Source organism: Lagopus muta, chromosome 1 (assembly GCF_023343835.1).
Source record: "Lagopus muta isolate bLagMut1 chromosome 1, bLagMut1 primary, whole genome shotgun sequence".
NCBI classification, from domain to species: Eukaryota; Metazoa; Chordata; class Aves; order Galliformes; family Phasianidae; genus Lagopus; species Lagopus muta.
The window spans coordinates 123,707,657-123,731,221 of NC_064433.1; the positions used below are offsets into that span (position 1 = coordinate 123,707,657).

General features: G+C 41.8%; 1 protein-coding gene across 6 annotated transcripts in view; it reads left to right on the top strand.

The window, feature by feature from the left end:
- MID1 (midline 1) overlaps positions 1-23,565 on the top strand; it is a 248,068-nt gene that overhangs the window by 99,294 nt on the left and 125,209 nt on the right. Inside the window, exon 1 of one of the 6 annotated variants that reach the window (XM_048951151.1) lies at positions 3,695-3,828. The exons of 4 other annotated variants lie outside the window; for them this stretch is intronic. The gene's annotated coding sequence lies outside the window, so the exon portion shown is untranslated. Of the gene's footprint in view, positions 1-3,694; positions 3,829-9,067; positions 9,083-23,565 lie in introns of those variants that run through there. One more of the 6 variants, XM_048951179.1, reaches the window with a different exon arrangement.

The following is a 23,565-nucleotide window of genomic DNA, read 5'->3' on the forward strand; positions in this document are numbered from 1 at the left end:
CAAGAGGGCTGCAGTGTGATCTCATCTCTGCCTTTTCAGAGATACCCTGCCAAGAGGCTGAGTCATCTTGCTTGAAAGGTAATGGATTTCCCAAAGGTCAGCCTTAAGGACTTTGTACACTGAAGCTTTCAGTCTCTATTTGTAAATTGAAGGTTGCCTGACATTGCTGGTCTTATTTTTTTGAATTTCTGTTGGATGTGCATTTAAATATCCATGTCAGACATTCTGCCAGGGTAATTAGTTCATCTTTCTTCCATTCACCACAGCAATGTTGATAAAGGCAGTTAAGTACTGCTTTGCAAGGTTCCACTCAGCACTTTCTTATACTCTTGGCTATGTATTTCAAAATTGGTGTGACACTTTCTCATCTTGAAAACAGGGTTTTTTTGAAGTATATTGATAGTATTTCAGACTTCTTTTAATTTTTATGCCATCTTCTCAGAAATCTTTCCAACTTAGAGCTTTCTAATTCAAGTGTTATTGTGCCAGTTCTACTGGAGGTTATTTTTACATTCCAGAGTTGCCTGGAGTGATATATTCTAGTGTTATGTGGGGTTATTAAGTAGCGTTTTGTATTCTGAGCATCCCAGTCTTCCTGCAGGTGCCAATTTCAATCTGCTAGGGGAGGAACTATTAAAAACATTAGAAATGAATTGCAACATTAGTTTGAATATGAATATTACCTTTTCCTCCCAAAGTGCAACTGTTCAGCTTGTTTATTTTAAAAAACACACGCATCTTTGTTTTTACAGTTGTCTATTGCAAAGTAAAGGCAACCTATTTGTGACAGACTTCATATCTAAAGACATTTAAAATGTTGATTTTCAAGCTAGGTTCGGTTCTTTCTAACCCATGTGCCGAGTCATATTTTTCTCTGCTTTCAATATTTTACTCCTACTGTGTATAATATACCCTGGGGTCTGGTCCATATCTATCTGGCCCAGCTCAGTAAGGACACAGTGGTTCTTCTGTCTGCAGCTCATATTCAATTCTCTGCACTGAGAAAGATTTCCATGGCAGCTGGAATTCAGGTAATGAGAAGTCCTTCCACTTCCCATTTCGCACCCCATGCTACTGGCAGGGCTCTGGCTGGGCTGGACTACATAAAATTGCTTTAAATGAAAAAAATTCCAGTGATCAAGTAAATTCCATGTTAGGTTGCCCTGCATCTGGATCACCTGTTTGAAACTGTTCTTGAATTTGCCTTGTCACAATTTTTAACCTTCAGACTTGTTCACTGTATTGATTACCACTGAGCTAATCCTCATTCTGCCCTTTGTCCTTGTAACCATTTGTCTTTCAACATACATCCATGAGAATCCTCTAAGGCTGTCGGGCTCCCAGCCATGACTTTGCTCTCAGTGATGCAGGTGTTTGCTCTTGGCAGTGCCTGAACTTACACCTGGTACCACCTCCTCTGGCTGCCTTTCTTCCACAAGTTCCCACTGGACAGACTGTGAAAGTTTCTTCCTTCCAGGCCAGCATCTTTTTTCCTTCCTCTGAATATGGTATGACTTTTTCACATATATACATACAATTGGGTGACAGATGTGAAAACAAATATCTTGAGGAATGTTTAAAAACCAGCACGAGTCTTGCATCCAAACTGGCATCCAAACTTTTGTTCCTCCCATCTAGCTGTACCGCTATGTCTCTGGAGATGGAGTACCTTCAAAACCAGTTCAGATGTTCACCCTTTTGTATTCTTTGCTTCATATTCCTTGCTGATTTTTAAATTCTGTTACCAACAGAGTTTCTCTCTATGGCACAATTACTTCAGAAAAGCATCATTCCCCTCCTTTTGAATGCATATCAGAGGGAATTCTCCTGGGTTTAACCACTGTAAAAGGTTTTCTCATATCACTACTCAGTTCAAATGACACGTGTCCACTCTGCTATGTTTGGGCATCAGAGGAGAAGCATTCCTGTTAAGTGCTCTTAACGCACCCCACTCTTGCATTGCAGCTACTTGGAGCCATTGTGCAAGCATGCCTGACAACACCATCACTGGAGGATCAATGAGTTGTCTGTGCTTTGGTCTTACCCTGTGCAGGGTGTTGTGAATAGCCATCGAGACACTTGGTTTGTGTTGCAAGTGAAGCATAATGGGATCCTCCCACTTTAGAACGGGTACCTGATGAGCACAGCTGGCTGTGGATGAAGTGCTTCACATCAGCTTTTCCCTCCATCCCTCCTTGCTTCTAAGCTGCACAGTGCCAGTATTATGCAAACTCCCCTGTTGGTGGCACTTAGGAGGAAAATTATTGTTTTTCAATGGGAAAGCAATCGAGCAGATTTTTCAGACCTTGCTTTTCGTGTGACATACCCAGCACTGGAGCTTATCTATCACTTTTAGCTTTTATAAGCTAAGAGAAATATATTTTAAGAAGTCTTTAATTAAAATCCTGGCAGCACATCACTCTAACAACTTATTATTTCACTTTTTTCCTGCAGCTCAGTTCAATAAGATTTCTTGTACTGATATGAATTCTGGAGAATGACTGCATTTTGCCGTGGTAGATGAAACCCTTACAGAAGCAAATCCACGATGTTGGGGCTTTTCTTCAGACATCAGATCTGCCTGATTGTCCCCTTGAGATCAAAAGACAGCTTTCCCTTTAGAGAAACAGAGACTAATGGCTTTCTGAACTGATATAAAGTGAGGGGAAAAGAAATTGGAAAAGAGTGGGTGGTATGAATTTGTGAATTTGCAGTTTTCTGTTTCTCTGCTTTTCTGTTTGTTTGCTTTTGACTCAAGAAATGCGTAACTCAAACTGCAATGGCATTATAGATTAGGGGTATATGTACATATGTATGTAGCCTTTTTATTTGTTTATTTTAATGGAAGCCACTGAGGGGCAGCAGATAAAAGCCAATCTCGTCAAAATCAGAAATATGTATCCATTTCCTTTGAAGTTGCAATTGGGCTCCAGTATTTTGTTGCACAAGTAGCAAAGTTTCAGAAATCACCCTGAAGAAGGGAAAGCAGGCAGAGGTGATTGAGTATTTGCCACCAAGGCAAAATCTCACAGCAGACCAGCACTTGCTCTTCATGCAACTGGCACACGGCGTTTTCCTAGCTTTCTTCTCTCATTAATGACACAGTTTCTTTTTTAACCTGACATGAGGAAATAGGTGCATTTAGAACACCCATGGCTGTTGCTAGCATGAAACATTGCCACATTCGCGAGGCACTTCTCGAATGCCCTGCGCGTTCTATGTGGCTGTGGGACTTGGGGAGTTTCCATGGACATCTCTATGTTCTTGCTTAAGTCCTGGGAGCCCTTTAAACAGACCCGGAGCAGTTAAACGAGAATAATCTCTCGCACCGCAAATTAACTTCCCTCTTTGTAGCCCTAGACACTGTTTCCAGCTGCTTTCAGTCTTTCAAATCCTTGAAAGCTTTCCTAATCCTCATGTCGGCAGCCTTTATGCGCTCTCCTCCCTCCCTCCCCTCTCTCCTGATTGGCGAGGCGATGGCACGGCCTGATTCAGCCAACAGCTACATCCCTGCGCTGCGGTTTGAAATAGGAGCCAGGCGGACAGTTGCCTCCCTGCTCCTGACTTTTAATAGGCTGGGAAGGAAGGCTGGGAAACTTGACATTGTCTTAGGAAGGGTTCCCCCCCAGCAAAGGATAAAAGAAGGGGGGGGGGGGGGGGGGAGAAAGAAAGAAAGAAAAAAAAAAAAAAAAAAAAGTAAAAACAGCCAAGGCGAGGGGGAAAAACTTGCGTACAGCAGGAAACTTGATGGATCCCTGCCCTGCGGCCAGTGGCGCGGCGTAGCCCCTTCCCGGCTGGATGGATGATGGGAAGCTCACCATGAGGCAGGTGAGGAGCTCGGCTCCGGGCGGAAGGAGCGCCGCGCTCTGCGCTGGGCGGCATCGAGGCTTCTTTTCTTTTTCTTTTTTCCCCCTTACCCTCTTGTAAAGTAAGTTTCAAGGCAAAGGGAAGCATAAGTGATTTATTTATTTCGATTTTCAAATTTTCCTTGCCGTGCGGGTCGCTGTGCGCCTGTTCAGGGGACGAACGACGTTTGTGAGATCCGTAAATCAATTCCCGCTTGCTGTGGCTTGCATGCATTGTGTGGGCTTGTCTCCGTGACATGGAAAAGGAAAGGGCTCGCTGTGTTATAGGGCTAAACACGCCAATAATTCAGCCCAGGGATAATTTATTAAACTGCTCTGCGTGAACTCCTTGCCTGCCAGTGCTTTAATCTTCTGATTGCTTTAAAACGTGGTAGTTTCAAGCTGTCTTACAGCCTCACAAAAGTACTTTAAGATGGGTTTTCTAGTGAATTTTTTTCCCAAGATTATTCAAATGAGGCTTTTTTTCTATTCACCTGAAGGGACAAAAGGAGCTTTTATTCTCTTTCCCCAGTTAAAAGGAACAGTGGCGAGATGGTTTTGATTCTCACTGCTCCTAGTTTTGCAACAACAACACGCAGTTAGAGGAGCCTGTGGGAGCCAGGCAAGCTGGTGGGGCCAGGTTTAAAGGCTGAATCAGAGATCTGTCCTACTTCATAAAGCCCTGCCGGTCTGCTTCCGAATCTTGCACTTCGTGTGTTATTTTCTAGGTAGCAAATGGGTAAATGCAAGGAGACGAGAGAACGTACTCTTCTGTACGCGTGTTATTCATTCAGCTCTCAGTGGGACTTTTAGACTGTATGCTCTGGGAGTGCGTGTGCAGGTTTTACACCTGTAGTGCAAACGGAGCGTTTGTTTTGTGTTTGCTTTCTGAATGTGTGGTGGGAAATCTCAGCTTCCTCACCCTGCTCTCCTGAGCGGAGAGAGGTGGTAAAGGGAGAAGGAGAAAAGGCAGGTGAGGGAGGGGGAATGGTATTTCCTTCTCCCCCCAGAAAGTAAAATACTCCTGTTGTTTTTAAAAGAGAGGGAAATTCTTGTCCTTGCGAAGCCAAATGAAGGGCATTTTATATATACCGCGTGCCTCAGGTTGGTCAGTCGGATGCACGCGGTCATCAGAAGTCATTATCGCCGCAAGAGGGTACTTTGGCACAGGGGGTTGCCAATGGGGAATAGAGAAAGAAGCAGTTGCAGGCTGACAGTAAAGAAAGGCAAAAAAAGTAAAACGCTCTGGGAAATGCGCGCCTCGCTCACCTGAAGCGTTTGATTTTATGTCTTACTGAGCTTCGTGTAAAACAGAAAGGAGAAGGCGAATGATATTAGGAGTGCGGATACCCTGCCTCCCGCTCAGGGAAGGGATGAGGAAGGGGGGAGGCGTTCCGCCTGAGGAGCAGTGCAGGCACAGGCACAGCGCTGGCTCCTGCATGGCCCGGCACGCCCCGGGTGCCCGCCGCCCGCCCCAGCTGCTGCTCCTCCTGGGGAGGCAGGGCCAGCTGAAGGGCTGCCAGAGCTTGTTGAAACACCTGCCCCCGAGTGCGGTTTTGCACCCCGAGCCAAGGGAACAGTTTAAAAGTATTTCCCCGGGTCTGGTTGTTGTCTTGTGCGCAGCTATTTTCGGTTTGGCAGGGGAATGCTGGGTGTGCTGGAGGGGCTGGTGGCCGGGGGGTGGCTGCTTGTTTGGGTGGGAGCTGAGGGCTGGGGCGAGCTATGGGGTGGGGGCTGTTAGGGAAATCGTTACGGCAGCTAACTGGGAGAATGAGCATCACGTGCACTTGGAGCCCATGCTCCTGTTTGTAGTTTCCCATTCTTATGGGAAAGAGGAATTTGGAGACGGCTTTCCTGTTGGCCCTTGTACTTCCCTCCTGTGCGGAGTGCTGAGTGCCTACACGGTGTCCTCTCTCCCTCCCTGTCCTGTTGCCTTCCTGCCCTCCCCAGGTGCTCCCATCTCTGGCTTTAAACTGGATGGTGCAAGGGTGGAAGGGGCTGACTTGACTCCCTGCTCTTGTACTGGGTTCAGAGACCAGCTGCTCCCACCTGGAATTGATCTTGGTGGCAGCTACAGCTTAACATGAGGCTGAAGAGTTAACTGTCACGCAGGTGGCACATTGCTAGCCCTGGAATAGAACTGTATATTGTGCTGGTGACTGAATTGGCCCAAAAGCAGCAGGTAGATACTGAACAATGGTACATCTGATACAAATGCACTCATCTCCTCAAAAGGAGTATGGGAGTTACTGTAGAAATGTAATATGCAGCTTGTTGAGCAGGTAAGGTTCAACCAACTTTACCACTGCACCAAGCATTGGTTCCTAGCAGGTAACAGGGATTGCCAAAGGATGCTGTGTTGAGGTTTGTAAATGAGAGAGTTATGAAAAAGTAGTCATTTTTAGCTGATTATTGAAAACCTCAGCAAGAGCTGTCTCCTTGCTGACTGGTAGAAATAATCACAGAATGGCCAGGGTTGGAAGGGACCTCAAGGATCACTAATTTCCAACCCTTCTGCCACATGCAGGGCCACCAACCTCCACATTTAATACTAGACCAGGCTGCCCAGGGCCCCATCCAATCTGGCCTTGAACACCTCCAGGGACGGGGCATCCACAGCCTCTCTGGGCAGCCTGTTCCAGTACCTCACCACTCTCATAGTAATGAACTTCCCCCTGACACCCAACCTAAATCTTCCCTCCCTCAACTTAAAACCATTTCCCCTTGTCCTGCTGTTATCTACCCTTTCGAAGAGTTGAATAATAATAAAATGAAAATAATAATAAAATAATAATTATTAGTAAAATAAAATAAAAATAATAACCTTGCATAGAGGCTTCAGTAAAGATGTGCCTAAGCAGGGCAACGTGCAAGTGATGGAGACTTCTGAGAAGGTGCTCAGCCTTCATGTGCTTGAAGGTGGCTTTTTGTGGCTGGAGGCTGTTGCTGATTGGATTCCCTTAGTTTGCTGCAGAACTGGAGAGGGCACTGTGAGCTCTGTTTTAAGTTCCCTAAGCTCGCTTCAAGCTAAAACAAATGTTTGAATTTTAATACATCATTTTCACTTAGTTTCACCTACAGCAAATCCCCGAAGAGCAGCTTATGGGAGTGTCCTGACGACAAATGCAACTCCCTGCCTCGGCCTCTTCCTATTGAAGTTCTATTGACTTTGATCAAGGCAAAGTTGAGGCCTCCATCACAAAAGAGGTTTAACAAAATGACTGTTAACTGACAGGCCACCTAAAAATGAAAAACTCCTTTCTAAGACACAGAAGGCCATAGTTATCATGACTGCAGTCATATAGCTTTTAGTGTGTATGCAATTCATCAAATGAGTAAATGTTGCATACAGTTTCAGTGAATAACACATGCAAAACACAGAAACATCCCCTTTGCTTACAGATGTTTAAGTTCTTAGCATGTGTTTCTTATTTCCTATTTTCTTTTGCATACCTTTTAGAATTTTTAATGTGTTCCTCAGTGGAAAAGCTGTTTTCTTATTCTGGGGTGTTCTACTCCTTAGTCTTGCTTTAGGAAACTCTCTTTAAAGTTCCTCCTGGGATATTTTGTTGTTTGTTTGGTCTATAAGGGAAGAATGAGCATCTCACAGAATGCTGTTTTCTTGTTGTTTTGTGCGTGTACCGTGCAGAATAAAGAAAACAAGTGTACAGAGTCCACAGGCAGAGAGTGTATCAGTTAATTAGTTGCGGGGCATTGCTCCTTAGGAAGCCTGGTGAGGATTTGGGGTGTGTGTGTGTGTGTGTGTGTGTGTGTGTGTGTGTGTGTGTGTGTGTGTGTGTGTGTTGTCTGCCTCCTTTGATCACTTGTGTGGTAAATAGACGTGCAGTGTAGCTATGGCAACATGTGCTGTAGGTTGGTGGGAACAGAGGGGATGGGATCACCGGACAAAGGGCAGTTTGTTAGAGTGTTTGGTTCTGATTAGAAAAAGGTGGCACCAGTCAGGGCATTTAAAAACATCAGTTTTGCAAAACACAAATGTGTGTTATCAGTTTCAAAGTAGCATTTGTTTCTGTAGCGCTGAAGGAGCAGATCATTTGGAAGATTGGGGAGGGGGAGGAATAATAAAAAGCAGAAGCAAAACCTTGTAACACTTTGGAATGCAAGTATATTCATGCTGGACGTCCTTCTGGTTTTGCTGCAGAGTGGATGCATTTTGCAAGAATGCGTTTGGATGAACTAAATTACCACAGATAATATAGTGTTTTAAAAATAAGACTTTAATGATGTAATGATGATAGCCTGAGGTTTTCTATTACATCTGGTCCTTTCTCCAGTCCCTCAAAATACGATGCTCATTTTGAGATCAATGCTACTGTACCTATTCCACCTGTAGAGGTCAGACTTGAAGTTCTCAAAACCTTCACTCATTAATATTTCAGCCTAAAGCTAAGCCTATAAAACAACAAAACTGGGCACAGCCACTTTCCTCATTAACTTTGTGGGATACTCTTAAAATAATATTGATTTGTCAGTATCGGGTTATTGAGTAACACGGCATTTCTAGAGCTCGAAAGACACCAAAATTCAGCCTTCTCTCCCAGCTTGCAGAGCCTGGCGCAGAGCTTTTATTAGTGCCTGAATTATTTAGATGCGTATCTTGCTTTCTGATCCCCAGCAGGCCTCCTGCCTTTGATGGGGCCTGTCTCCGGCCCTCGCCTCCCACCCGGCACTGGGCCCCGCTGGTTGACTCCTTCCCCCACTGCCCATCCCAGGGCTTCCCCACAGGAGATGGACTGAGGCAGCAGCACGGAGCGCTACGGCAGCTCTGGAGCTCTGCAAAAAAAAAAAGTTGCTTGGGCTCAGAGTCCATCTGCAAAGTTGTACCAGAGGTAAGGGGTTTACTGCAGCCCGGGGTGGAGGAAAATGAGTTGCTGGGAATGAGGAGCTCGTGGTGGTGAATGCTCAGGGGATGAGTATGCTGAAGCTTAGTACATGGAAAGATGGAGAAGCAATTTGGGCTGTCTGAGGATGAGGGCTGAGCTGGGACAGAGGAGCGGATCTGTGTTCCCCACACAGCCCCATGCATAGCCTTGTGAGTGTGTGCTGGAGTTTGTTCGAACTGAGTTTCGGACTTGTTAGGGTATGGTGTTCTTTAGCCTCTCCTTGGACTGGAAGTCTTTTATTGCAGCTTGGAGCTTGTAATGCTTTAGCAAGCTGTGAGGAATTACTGTATATCCCTGAGATCCCTGCCTGAGAGCTAGAAAAGGCGCTACAGGGTAAGAAGCTGATTTTGATCTCTTTCCTAAGCAATGAGAATAGCTCTTAATTCTTTAAAGTTCTTTCCTATTTGTTGTCATCTCATGGTTGTTTATCATTATAATTTATATCTTCCCAGGGGGATGTGGGGAGACTAAGAAACTGGCAAGTAGGCTGTATTTGTTTGGCCCCGAAGTAGGAGAAAACTTTTCTGGTTACATAAGTGTTGCTAAGAACAATTTTAAGGCAGTAAAACAAATAGCAGAGTGCAGGCTTTTACCCCTGGCTTAGTGGGGCAGTAAATGAGGAGATCCACAAGGCTGGCAGGATTTTTCAATGCAGTGTGACAGACCATAACAAAAACATTTTTGGAGGGGTATTTTGTGCCCTCAGACACTGATACTTGCACCATGTGTTGGGGTGGGGAGGCCAACCTTGTGCATGTGCCTCCAGCAGCACTGACAGCTGCCGGTCATGCTTTGCCCCAATTGCCATGCTGCCTGGGCACCTGCAGCCTCTGGCACTGCCTGTCCGCTGCTGCAAAGGATGTAAAAAATGGGGAAGAACAAAGCTCTCTGTCGGTGCTTGAAGCTTTCTGGGGTACCAGAGACACTGGAGGATTGCCCCTGTGGGAGCAGCCTTCTGTGGGACGTGTGGGCTGGAATCCCAGCCCTGCACCTGCTTTCTGTCCTGAGCAGGTGTCCATGACTAATGGCATTAACTTGACTCTTTGGGCCTCCAGGTATTTAATTACTGAACAGCCACAGCGGGGCACTGAGGCCCCTCTCCACCAGAGTGGCAGGTTGGACTCTCATATGTGATATCAGAGAGCTGTTGTGCTACTTTTAGTCAAAGCAAGAGCTTGCTCAGATGAGACCTCTGACCATTTCTGATACCTTCATTTTTATTTTTCCTTATTAGAACTATTCTGAGAACTATTAAGTGGTTGGTCCTTTCTTTTAAAGACTTCTGAAAAGCTAACCTCTTCTGGCAAAATGGTTCTAAAAAAAGTTATATATTCTACAATCATTGTCCCATGTGGAAATATTAATTTTTTTTTCCTGTTTTACTTTGATTTTTTCTTTCTGAGAGGGAAATGGAGACATCAAAACAAGAAATGAATAAAGAAACACAGCAAATGCACCTGTCTATATATTTAGAACTGGAGTTGCCAAATCCAGCGTTTTATCATAAAAGTAGCCAGCATCCAAGTTTCAAGGTATTCTCCATCACTAAAGGAGCTCTGAAAGTGTTGGAGGGGGGTTTATCACTGGAATGTATGAGTTGTTTTTATTTCAGTTTGCCCTGAGGTTGTGCCTTTACTGCAAAATCTATATATTCCACAGGAACATTTAAGCTCCATTGACATTTTGTGCTTTGGGGACCAGCGAGGTTTGTCTGATTCCTGTCTCAGCTTCTTTCCTCCCCAGCGAGCTCCAGCTCCTTGGCAAACTGGGGCCTCAAGCATTCAGCCTTTCATTCTCCAGTACCACCTCATCTCTGGAGGCAGGGACACAGGCGCCTATTGCTCTCACTTCTCCTGTTTCACTTGTTCTGGAAGTTTGTGAGGCTTTAGCCAGAAACCTACACAACTCCGTTTATGGTCTCGCTGCAAAACACGTGTGCTGTAAATCTGATGTGCAGAAGCAAGAAGGAAGGGGAGGCTGCCTTGGGCAAGGCGAAGGGCTGTCCCTCTGAGAGCACTATGTGTGGACACAGTACTTGAGCAGGTACATTTCACAGCCAAGAACATGGGGTCCTCATTCTGTATTCTGGTTCAGCCTACTGTAAAGTGGTATCAAAATCAGTGTGCACTTTGCTTGATAATGCATATTAGGTATGCAGACAAACAGTATGCAGCTTAAGAGCTTAGATTTTGACCTGTGTGCAGAGCTCCACTATTCCACCATCTTTGGTAGCATCTACTGAAGCAAGTGACTGTAAAAAGTTAATGACTTCATTTCTAACTGGATAACCTCAGAAGTATAGATTAGGCAGAGACTTCAAACTGGGAGCTAAGCAGTTCAAAAGTGCACTATATTGTTTTGGTCTAATTAACACAACATGGTGATAAGACATTAAAGCAGAGTGACAACACTATACATTGATAACAGGGGACATTAATGCCTGCAGACACAGTCTACATTGTAAAAATCTGAAAAAAAGCTTATTATGTTAGATAGGTCAATGTGATTTGACCTAGTTTTGCTTTGCTGCTTGGAAATTATGTCAGTATTAGTTATGTCATCTCCTTGGATGAGCAATTTAACATCCTTTTTGCATTGCAGTGTTGTCCTAATATTTTATATATATTTACCTACTCTCTAAAAGGATCCTTCAGGCTAATTCCAGAGATCCAGGAAACGATGATACAAAACCAAACCTCCTGAAATTGAATTCTTTTATGCATCTCCTTTGTGGAACAAAAAGGAGTGATTTTAGTCACAGTGAAATTGTATCTACAAAATTTGAAATAAATCTCATCCCTCTTGCCTATAAAACTCATTAAGTTCCTAAATAAAGAATGACTATGCTAATTCATGTATTCATACACCTTTCTCATGAAGGTTTTCTTTGACTAGAAAATAGAATTATTAACTTTACCTGGATGCTCGTGTAAAATAGAATGGATTAAAGGAACCATTACATGCGCTTTGCCTGTGAAATGTAAGATCTCACCTGAAGTCATCTGTACTTCTCTTGGAAAAACTGAGTTTTTTTCTTTTAGTCTTGAGCAAAATCACAAGGACTTCGCTTCATATTTATGTTACATTGTGCGTTTTTTTTCTTTCTTACCATCTGGACTTTTAAAGCAAGACTTTGTATTTGCCAGAGCTCAAATTGTGGTACGTCAGGGATCAACTTAAGTATGAAATGCTACTGTTCTTTGTTGTAGTGGAAAAATTTGTTGCATTATAGCCAATATTGTTGAATGCTAGAAAGGGAGGACTCTTATCTCATCCATTTACCTACATACCTACAGCTGTGTCCCTTACTGCTGTGTCATCACTGCAAGGTATTGCATGTTTGCAGCTTTTGCTTCTTAGCCTTGTTTGATCCAAAATGAGGAACTCTGATGCCTGATTTTACCTCTGCTGAAGTGAGTGGAATTGCTGAGATGGGATGGATTTTCCTCTTCAAATTACTGTGTTATTCAAGAGGTAAATTGTCTCCCTTGTGACAAACACTGAGCACATCAGATGAGAACATGAGAGCAAACTCAGGCTTTGTTTCCTGTTCTTGGGGGTTTGTTTGTTCATTTTAATTTGATGTCTTGAATCGTAAGAAATTTGTACTTAAATTTCAGCTTGCTCCTTGCAGTGGTGAAATACACTATTAAAGTAAGAGCTGTGCAGTTTTTTCACCATCTCTTCACAAAAGCATCAAATCTTTGAAAGGTCCCACTTATTCACTGTTCTCAGCTCAAGTAAAAATTAGAGTTGTAATAGCTGTATAAAATCTTTGGGTATGCTTCAAATGCAAGTCCTCTTAACATCGCTTGGTAACCAGCTTAATTGGAACAAAAGCCCAACAAGAGCAAATGCGGTGCCTCTTCTGTGCTATAACATTTGCTCTTGATCCCTAATTAAGCCTTGTTTCTGAAGGTTAAAAAATCCTCCTATAATATAACTCTCCTTGAATGTCTCATCTGCAAGAGAAACCGTCATGAGAGAAACATGCTGTTCCCTCCTCCCTTTAAACAAAAACAAGGTGTAAACTGCTTATGAACGATTAACAAGGACTGTAAATGAATATAATGTATCCCTAGAGCAGTATAAGCCCAGGTAATGAATATCTTGTTTGTGTTTGTACACTGATTATCCAAGATGGTGATAAACAAATGAGAAAAACCTCTCTCAGCCTCTAACTGCGGTCATGGGGAAGAGGTTTTTTTCTTACATCCTGAGAGAATTTCCTTTGAAAGCAGCTCCTGCCCATTGTTTCTTGTCCTGACAGCAGGCACTCCTGGGAAGATAGTAACTCCCATCTGCTCTGCAAAAAACTTTCTAGATGTAGAGAAGTGTGATTAGATCCCCCATGACCCTTATCTTCTTCAGACTGAGAAAATCTGGTCCTTTGCAGTGTTTCTTCTTATGTCAAGTTCCCTAGCCCACTAATTACACCAATGGTCCATCAGTGTGCCCTTTCAAACTTCGTCAGCAGAGAGAACCAAAAATGGATGCAGTATTCCAGGCGTAGCCTGAGAAGTGCCTAGTAGAGTAAAATAGGCGTATTCCTTGATTTACTGACTCGTCTTCCTGATGCAGCTTGAGGCACTGCTGGCCTCCTTCCCTGTCAGGGAACACTGATGGCTTATGTTCAGTTTGCTGCCTTCCGGAGTCCCCTGCTCCCTTTCAGCAGAGTTGATCCTCAGTCCACAGTCTGCTCTGCTGCTTGGGATTACTTCTTTCCAGGCACAGGACACTATATTTATCTTTGTTAAAGCTCATGTTAAGGCTGTTAAGAAAGTTAGTTTACAGCCTCTAAGAGAGGCTTCCCAACTGAGGTAACAAAACCAAAACAAAACCACACTTTCTCCCTTCAGCTTGATGTCACTGCATTATTGCCCACAAAAGGCTTTAGTTACTTTTCAAGCATTATGTGTCTTTCTGGACTAGAAATCCTGGGGTATTAGGTCATGGATCTTGTATAATTTGTGTATTTCCATGATATTTTTCTATTGTCTGTTTCCATGAATTTATACCTGTAAATATTGTAGAGCCATTCACTTTAGGAAGACAGATTGTGTCTCTGTGGTCTAGAAAATCTGGAAACTGTTACGAGACTAAGCAAGTTTGTGGAGAAATGCACATTATTTCCCAATTTGTCTGGAGCTGATGAGGTGGGTGTGCCTAAAGAGAGACAAGAGTGCTATTTTTTCCTTAGAGGTGAAGTCTGCATGTGTTGCTTTAGTCCAATGATTTTTACCTCTTTTGGGTCAAGCCTTACTGCCCCCTTTCCATCTCTGCTTTACTATTTCTGTTACTGCTTCCTCACATCGTTGTCATCAACCTCCTGCTCTATCACTAGGTATCTGGACAGCATTGGAACTCACAGGAGTTGAAGGGTGAACACAGTGGGAAGAGAAGTATAGTGCAAAAAGAGGCAAAATGCTATCTCCATCTCTTTCCTTTTCAAATGTGCTTTTAACCTCATTTGGGAGGTAGGCTTTGACAGCTTGGGATTCCTGCCCTGGTTGATGGGCAGTTGGCAGTTTGAGCATAACAAACAAGAAGAAAATTGATATTTTTTTCTTTTTCCCCACTCTTTGCTTACATAGAATCATAAAATGGTGTGGGACCTTAAAGACCACTTAGGTCTACCTCCACTGCCATTGGCAAGGATGTCTTCCACTAGATCAGGTTGTCCAGAGCCTCATCCAGCTTGGTCTTGAACACTTCCAGATATGAAACATCCACAGAGACATTCCTCTGAGCATCCTGTTCCAGTGCTTCACCACCATCATTATAAAGAATTTCTTCATTGTTTCTGGTGTAAGTCTACCGTCTGTTAGTTTAAAACCATTACTCCTTGTCTTATCACTACAGAACCTGGTAAAAGTCTCTCTGCATCTTTCTTACAAGACTCCTTCAAGGAGATGCTGCAGTAAGGGCTCCCTGGAGCCTTCTCCAGGCTAAGTAACATGGACTTTCTCAGCCTGTCTTTATAGGTGAGGTGCTCCAGCCACTCTGATCATGTTCAATCTTCTGGACTTGCTCCAACAAGCCCATGTCTTTCATGTGCTCAGAACCCTAGAGCTGGGAGCCGTACTCCAGGTGGGATCTCACAGTGCAGAGCAGAGCGAGAGCATCACCTCCTTCAATCTGTTGACTGTGCTTCTTTTCATCATTGAACTGGAACTGGAAATTTTCCTTGAAAATCTTAAGTTTGAAAATATTTTTGAGTGAAGATTTTTGGGGGTTGATGTTTCTGTCATTAGGTGATGCTATGCTAGGGTATGATTAAAACGTGAGTGTAAATGTGAAGAAAGTTTGCCCTTTTGAGGCACTTGAGAGGAAAGAAAAGAAGAGAAAGACAGAGACAGCTCTGGCTGTTAGTGCTATGCCTATTTAAGACGAAAATCAGCTTTCCATTTTTCTTGACAGAAGTACGTTTTAAAATATGTGGGTATATTTCTGAGATGAGATTAGTTGCTTAGAAAATAAAGTGCAAAAGTAAAGGACTGAAAGAGAACCCAAAGGGAAAATGACCATGTGGGAAAAGAAACCAAGAGAAACTTGGAGAGAGGAAAGTTACCAGTCTTTCCTTAAAATTTTGTTAGGAAGGCTGGGGAAGAAAAAATGTGAAAAAAGAAATTGTTACTGAAGCTTGCTTGAAAACCTTGAGAATGAATATGAAAGTAAAACAGTCAGTGTAATAGAATCAAAAGTTGCCTTGGCAAGTAGGGATACAAAAATCATAGAATGGTTCAAGTTAGAAAGTTATCCAGTCCAACTCCCTCACAAGGATACCTCACAGCTAGAGCAAGTGCTCAGAGTCCAGCCTGACCTTGAATGCCTCCAAGGATGGGGCTTCTACCACCTCTCTGGGCAACCTGTGCCAGTGCCTCACCACCCTTACTGTCAATAACATCTTCCTCATGTTCAAGCTATATCTCCCTTCTTTTAGTTTGGAACTATTTCCCCTTGTCCTGTTACAGCAGACCCTGCTAAAGAGTTTGTCCCCTTATTTCTTGTAGCCTCTTCTTTCCTTATAGAAAGAGGAAGAGGTCATAAACTTCGAGAGGTTGGAGGCAAAGAGAAGCAAGGCAGTGGACAAAAGTTAAGGAAGATAAAGAGATAAAGACCTCTGAATGCACGTGAAGGGAGATAAAGGCAGTAGCCGCTGTAGTTTCCTATTCTTTCTCCATTAAACTGTCTCATCTGTCTCTTCCTGCAAGGGCCATTTTTGATGATACCTGTCCTTTCCCAAGCCCCTTAGCTTTACACTGTAGAGTTGTAATGGGATGATCAAAGGTCATCTTCTGAACATCCCTTTCCTTAGCAAGTTGTTCCTTTCGGAATAAAAAAATAAATGTATACTGTTGTGCTGGATTTTTAACATCTCTTAAACAACCTAAAAGCTTAGTTTTCTGGTCAAATTCCAATGCGTATGGCTTTTTAAATCTTGAGATTGCTGTATAGTGTGTGTGAATAAACTTTTTCTACTCAGAGTTGAAACCTTGCACTTGAGTATAAATTATCAGCTAAAAAGTCAAATGTGTCAGTAACTATATGAAATCTGTAAATCAGACTTATGGGGCAGCATCAGTGTAAGAAATTCTGGGAAATTCTTTATTCTGAGGCTCTCCTGAAAAGGGTTTAATTCTTCTGATAAAGACCCTTGGTACTCTTCATCTTGTAACTCTTCCACTGAGTGAAGAAAGACCCATTTTACAGAAGTGACAGTCTGGCTCTCAGAAGAAAAACAAAAGAATGATGCTTTGTTTTGCAAATAGATAAAAATGCTTATTCCCAAGCCACAAGCTTTTCCTAAAGTGTTTCATAACCCCAGTTGCATGAGATGTTAGTTTTTGTGATAACTACATCTGATATTTTTATACATCATCTCAGTTGAAAGTCTTATTAAAGAGGTGACACCAAGTAGAAGATTGTATGTTATGGCTTGATTCTACACAGTGCTGTATTTCAAGCCAGATTTAAGTCCAGCTTTTGGAGGTGAAAGATTGACTGAGTTAATTCATTTTCTCAGGTTTGGACTGTTTCTGTTGAAAGCACTTAGAGTTATTCATCAGAAATTTAAAGAATAAGTGTGATTACATTCTGATATTTGTATATATGCCATTTACAATTTGTATAGCGTATGCACTGTAGCAAATCAAGCAACTTAGCAGAGCTTGGAGATTTAGTTATATTTACAATAGAAGATTGTTTACTTATTCTGTTCTCTTTCTTGTGTAGGGTGAAAAGGTTAAGCATGTCTTCAGGTGATAATGGACAAATTATGTAATTAATAGGGGTGTTTGTTATCCAAATCCAAAGATCAAGGATATTTACCTAGTGTGTGAGAAAGAATGATACTCAAAACAATTAACACCCAGCGGAAATTTCTTGTAGTTTATTTTAGCTGGTCTGTGATTGGTAATTCCCCTGGTTAATGGAATGCCTGACTCCATGTCAATCACCGTTTGCAGAGCTTAACTGCAAATAGCAGTTATTGGTCGCATATGTTGGCCTGTCAACTCTTGTTTCAGAAATAGGATGCAAAATGGCATATAGATAAACTATAGCAATTTGGGTTTTGTTTCTGTTTTGTTGTTGTTGAAAGACTCATGTTTAACAGGAAAAAAAAAAAAGGAAAAAAAAAAGTCTTAGGAAGGCTCTTAGTGCAAGTCTGCTTTAACAAAGTAGGAGAATCTCCATGCCATACTACTTTGTTTTGCAGGCAAAATTTGAGAGATGTTAGAATACAGCCAATTTGCATGGATCTTGTTGCTTGTGCCCTGGGGTGATAGGCAGGAGTTGTATTAGAAGTCTTGAATGACATTAAAAATTGTATATGGTGAAAATGATGACTCAATATTATACCTTTGATTATTGTTGGTGATGCGTTCTGGTAGACTTTTTAATGAGTTGTAAGAGAAGATGCTTTTTGTGTCAATTGTGTTAGTGTTGGTAACTACACCAACACTGTTTGTGATGGTGTAGTCTGGAGCATCTATGTCTTTCTGGTGTTCTGCTGCTACAAGTACAGCAAGTCCTTTTTTAGCCACTCTGCACTGTCTAGTTGACATGAGCTATTAAGTCTTGGGACAATGACACACTGGAGAGCCTTTGGAAAAAATTGTACCTTGGTTTTGTCTGGAAAATGGAGATTATAATATTGACTTCAAAAGATGTTTTGAAGGTTATTTTTACAAAGACCATAAGAATTGATGATGCTGATTCCTTAAGGAAGTGTAGCAGTCAGGTCCTGACTGTGAGGTTGAACTGTACACTGTCTTTGAATACGCTCCTAAAATGATACCCTCTTTCCCAACAGGAACAAATCACTCTTGTCTCTCCAACTCTCTCCAAAAAGACTAACCCCTCCAAAACACCCTAGCTAACCAGGCAGCCCACTAAAAATGTTTTATGTTCAGATGACAGAACCCAAAGAAAGGCAGAGTACTGCTGTTCTGGGATGTACTTGGACTGAACAATAATTCTGATTGTATTAAAACACTAAATTTGCTGTTCTACATACTGTAGACAAACAAAAATACTTATGTTTTAAAAAAATGAGAAAATTAATTGAACACATATCTTAAAACATTTCATTCAAGAAGACATAGTCCTATAAAATGTGTCTATTGTGATGAAATCAAACTTCTCAATAGGGAACTCTTCTGCCAGATATCTTGTGATCTGTGAATGAGAGTGAAATACTTCTTGGCATTAAACTATCTGGTTAAACAGGAGGTGAAGAATTCATGTGAATTTTTAAACCAGTTAATTTCATTGTGAAATTGAGTTGGACCAGATGATATGAATAAGAATGTATGGAATCCAAAATATTTCAATTTTATTAAAAATAAGCATGTTTATTTTTGAAGTCTCCAGGAGTCAGAGGTGCTTATTCTGATTATGCATTCTGATTCTATTATAATAATTTTTCAAACTGCTTTTTTTTTTGTATTCATATGATAACTCTTTTCTACAATAGGTAAATATAATAAAAAATCATAACATGGTGGATAAATGTCCTTAGCCTAGGCTAGATTATAATCTTGCGAAGCTACCCTACAATAAGCATTGCAGATACCATATTTGTTCTTGAGTTTTTACAGTAGAAAATTAACAAGTTCTTTTTCAAGTTCTTGCCACACCTCTTTGCAGACACACATGCATGTAGTTTTCCAAGAAATGAAGAAAAAAGGGTGTTAAAGGTATCACAGGGCATCAGTGACAGTTGTGTTCAGTTATCATTTGTGATTATCTGGAAGCAAAAGCTGATGCAAAATTGAGTAGTGATATGTAGATAAGAGCTGATTGCAATCTCTAGTATAGTTGCTTAATGCCAGCAGTGGTGTTCTAGTAGTTCAGAAGGATATAAAGAACGTCCATTCTTCAAACTCTGATTACACAAGTAATGAAATGAGTCATAGTATCTCAAAAATATTTAAGTGAAATGGTATAAAAGACCTAAAGCCATAAATGCCTCTAGAATGACTTTGAGTGAGGGACATAAACTGCTGGTATCTTGTATGAGCAGGAAATTCTTTGGGAAAAAGTTGCAGATGGTAATAAGAAGAGGTCTGTGTTTGTAGGGAAGAGAATACTGCTCCACAAAATATACTCTGTACGTCCAAATCTGACCTGGGAAGTGTCTGTCCAGGCTATTCAATATCAGTGTAGCTCTGAGCGTGCAAGGGAGATGTGTTGATCATAGTTTCCAAATATTCAAAGCATTTCATTTCAATGGATGAAATAATGCACAGATGTATGATGAAATGTGCATGTGTTCTAAAGCCTTGGGTCAAAGGTTTTGTACTTGGTTGGTATTCTTAATATTTTACAGGTTTATCTTTCTGTTTTACGTGCAAATACACTGAGACAGGAAGCCTGGTCTGGGACAGTTCATGGCTCTATTTCAATTTCATACCTCTGTCTTTCTGTACTGTAACTGAAGATTTACACTTCTTGTTTGCGTGGTGCTTCCCAACTCTTCAGAGCCAAATGACATTAGCATAGGTATGAAGTGAGCACCTAATTGTATTTTCATGTCTGCTGCTATATCTCTTCTGCTCACCTTGGGATGAGGATGCAGATTAAATCATTTTATACTGACAGAAAACTAATAGCTGTCTATAGTTCCCTCTAAGTGCTCAGAAAGAAGGTGAGGGAAGCCTACCTGCAACTGAATGGAAAGCCTCACAGGATGGTTTGGCTTCAGCTGCAGCAACAATTGCCCCAAGAAATCGTAGCAGCTGATACAGGAACTTTGTATCAGAGTGCACACAACAAGTTTACTTATCTTATTGGGTTTTAGACTTTTGAGTCAAAGTTCGTGGATGATTATTTTTATCAAACAGAAGAGGAGATAAATAAAAGTGGATTCATAAAAGTGGATAAAAAGATTCATGCCTTTCCCAGCAAAACCTTGTATAACTATCTGTAAAACACATGGATTGAGATAACATCATGAAACTGTACTTTCTATGTGGGACACTCTATTTAACTTACAGAAGGAAAGTGTTAATATGGCTTTTAAAAGATAATAGTGATGGAGATAGGATGTACACATATGTACACAAATTTAACATAGGCTATACCTAAGCAGAACAATACAGAATAAAGGAAATAATATTGAGCTTTTCTGCTGTCTGAGAAGACATGTTTAATGAAGAAGTACCATGTTAGTGTTTCAGCTAGGCCAGCTACAGAACAAGGGAATGTTATGGGAGAAGAGCATCACCAATAGACTGGGGATTTTTAAGAAAACTGTAAGAATTTCTTGCTACCTTTAAATCTAACAGTACTCTTTCTCAATCTCATTTAAAAAAAAAAAAAAAAAAAAAAAAGTTAAAATTGAAGTATTTGTTTGTAAGGCAGAAATATTGCTGACGGGAAACACCAAAAGTCCATGTTGCCTTCTAAAACTTCATCGGGAAATCTAAATGCTTTGTAGATTTGAAAGAAGACGGCTTATAAATATTTGCATGTGTCTACTGCATAAGTAGGAAATTCAGTGACTCTTCTCTTTGTTAGTTGAAGGCCTTTTGTAGAAGATATTATGAGATGTCCAACTTACAATCAACTATGCTAGTCTCAATTTAAGTTTGCATTCCAGGAAGTGTGAACATTTAACTGGAAGTATTCTGGATGTGCTGTCCTCTTCTAGTGAAAGTCATCTAACAACAGACACAGACAGTGTGGACAGCTACGTCTTAGCCTATTTTCTCCAGGCTCCTTTTATAGCCCACGGTAATTCCAGAGCATGATTCTTTTTGTGCTAAAGCCTTTTCAAACTGTTCAAGTAGATTGGTTCCTTGAAATGTGCACTGAGTATGAAAAGGTCTCAAGGATGAGTAGGATCTGGTCATCTCTAGGCTTCTACTGTGGACACCTCTATTTGTTCAATTTTGTTTTCCCTAATATCAGTTATCATGGAGTCACAGAATCACAGAATGGTTTGGGTTGGAAGGGACATCAAAGCCCACCCAGCCCCAACCTCTGCCATGGGCAGGGCTACCTCCCACCAGCTCAGCTGCCCAGGGCCCCATCCAACCTGGCCTCGAGCACCTCCAGGGATGGGGCACCACAGCTTCTCTGGGCAGCTGTGCCAGCGCCTCACCAACCTCTGGGTAAAGAATTTCCACCTAACGTCTAACCTAAATCTCCCCTCTTTCAGTTTAAAGCCATTCCCCCTTGTCCTGTCGCTGTCAGACTGTGTAAAAAGTCAGTCCCCCTCCTGCCTGTAAGCTCCCCTCAAGTATAGGAAATATCAGTGAGGTCTCCCCAGAGCCTTCTCTTGTCCAAGCTAAGCAAGACCAGCTCCCTCAGCTTTTCTTCACAGGGTAGGTGCTTCAGCCCTCTGATGATCTACATGGCCCTCCTCTGGATCTGCTCTGAAAGCTCTGCATCCTTCTTGTGTTGGGAACCCCAGGCCTGAATATGGTGGGTGGGATAGAGGGCAGAGAGCCTTCCAAAGCAGGTTCCTTCAGAGTGATTATGTTTGAAAGTGCAGATTAATGAGCAGACCACACTCAAACCTCTTATAAGGCACAGTGGTTTGACTGTCCCTCACGTGTGGAGTTTAAGTTAGTACATGCGTGTAATTAAATGAAAATTATAAGAGGAAGGTTAGAAGGAGAGAGATGTTTGCACTAGGGTAAGAGGGAGGTGTACTAAAGCTAGAAAGTGTTATACTGCTAATCCTTTTAACTTCCTCTCTGGGCTTTGTTGTCAGCTCCCTGCTGGGGCTGATTATTCAGGTTTAGCTCTGTCTTCCCAGGCATCCATTTTGAGCAGTTGCCTCTTTCCCCAGTTTACAGGATCTGAGCTGCAAAAGGCAGCTAGTGTTTCTTCAAGGTGGTAGGCAGCATTTTACTGTTAAAATGTTATAATTCAACTAAAGGTGCAGAATACATGATAACTAAGCATATGAATATACTTAGGAGAACGCATTGCTCACTAGTAAGGGAGTATTGTATCTTCGACATATTATTTCTTATCTTTGAAAACAGTGGAAGGATCCCTTCTATAGAAAAGCTCAGGAGTACATAAAGGCACCCTTGTTTCTTGGAGTTAGTGAAGCTATGAAACACATGAACTTTACCCCTTGCCTTTACAAAAGGTCTGCCAATTCTGTGAATTAAAAATCCATGGGAAATTTTTGTTGCCCACGGCTGTTGAGTTTCAATGGCTAAAACTCTTTCTGAAGTTAGGCTCAAATTATACATTCTTTTTAGCCTCCAAATGACACCTTATGCTTTTCCTGCACTCATAAAGTTATTAAAAAAAAAAAACAAAAAAAAACCCAGAAGTGTTCTCTGTTCAGACAACTGTCATATGTAATCTGCTCTGTTTGACTGTTTGAATGTTGTGATTTAATGCCAGTAATTGAAACAAAAAAACTAAGATGTGTTTAGCAGTTTGGTATTTTAAGATCATAGAATTGCTCAGGGTGGAAAAGACCTTAAAGATCAAGTCCAACCGCATCCTAACCATACCACCTTAAGTAACAACCCTGAGCACCACAGTCAAATGGTTTTTAAACACGTCCAGGGATGGTGACTCAGCCACCTCCCTGGAGAGACTATTCCAGTGCTTAATAACCCTTTCAATAAAAATTTTTTCCTGATATCCAGTGTAAACCTCCTCTGGCTCAACTTCAGGCCTTTTCCCCTCATCCTGTCACCTGTCACAAGTGAGAAGAGACCAACCCACTCTCGCTGTAAGCACCTTTCAGATATTGGAAGAGAGCAATAAGGTCTCCTCTCAGCCTCCTTTTCCCCACGCTAAACGGCCCCAGTTCCCTCAGTCGCAATGGGAATATTTTAAAAATATGTTATGATCCATGAAGGAACAGCACATACTAATGAAATGGGGCTAAGGCACAAGAAAACTGGAAATGTTTCCTGTGTAATGAGCCATGCATGATAAAGACTTGTGTGGAATGGCTGGCAGCAAAGAGCTATCTACAGCAATATAGTAATTCTATGTTCCATTAAGGTCTTGTTATTTTAGTATTTAAACAAATTTATGCTGCAGGAAAATAAGGAGCCTGTTGTGTAATGTTGGCAAGGAAGAAAATCAAAGTGTTGGGTTATCATTTAGAAGAACTATATCCACCAAATTCTGACTTGTTAGCTGAGTACTTTGAGATGAAAGGAGGGGAAACTGATTCAGGAAGGAAATCGTGGCATACAGAGCGCTGCATATGTTGAGACACTCTGGGGACAGATGCACACAGAACTTTTCTGGCTCTGTGACCAACTTAATATTTTGCTTATGCAAGATAATGGGCAGAGAGAACAGCCTGTATTTTCGAGAGCCAC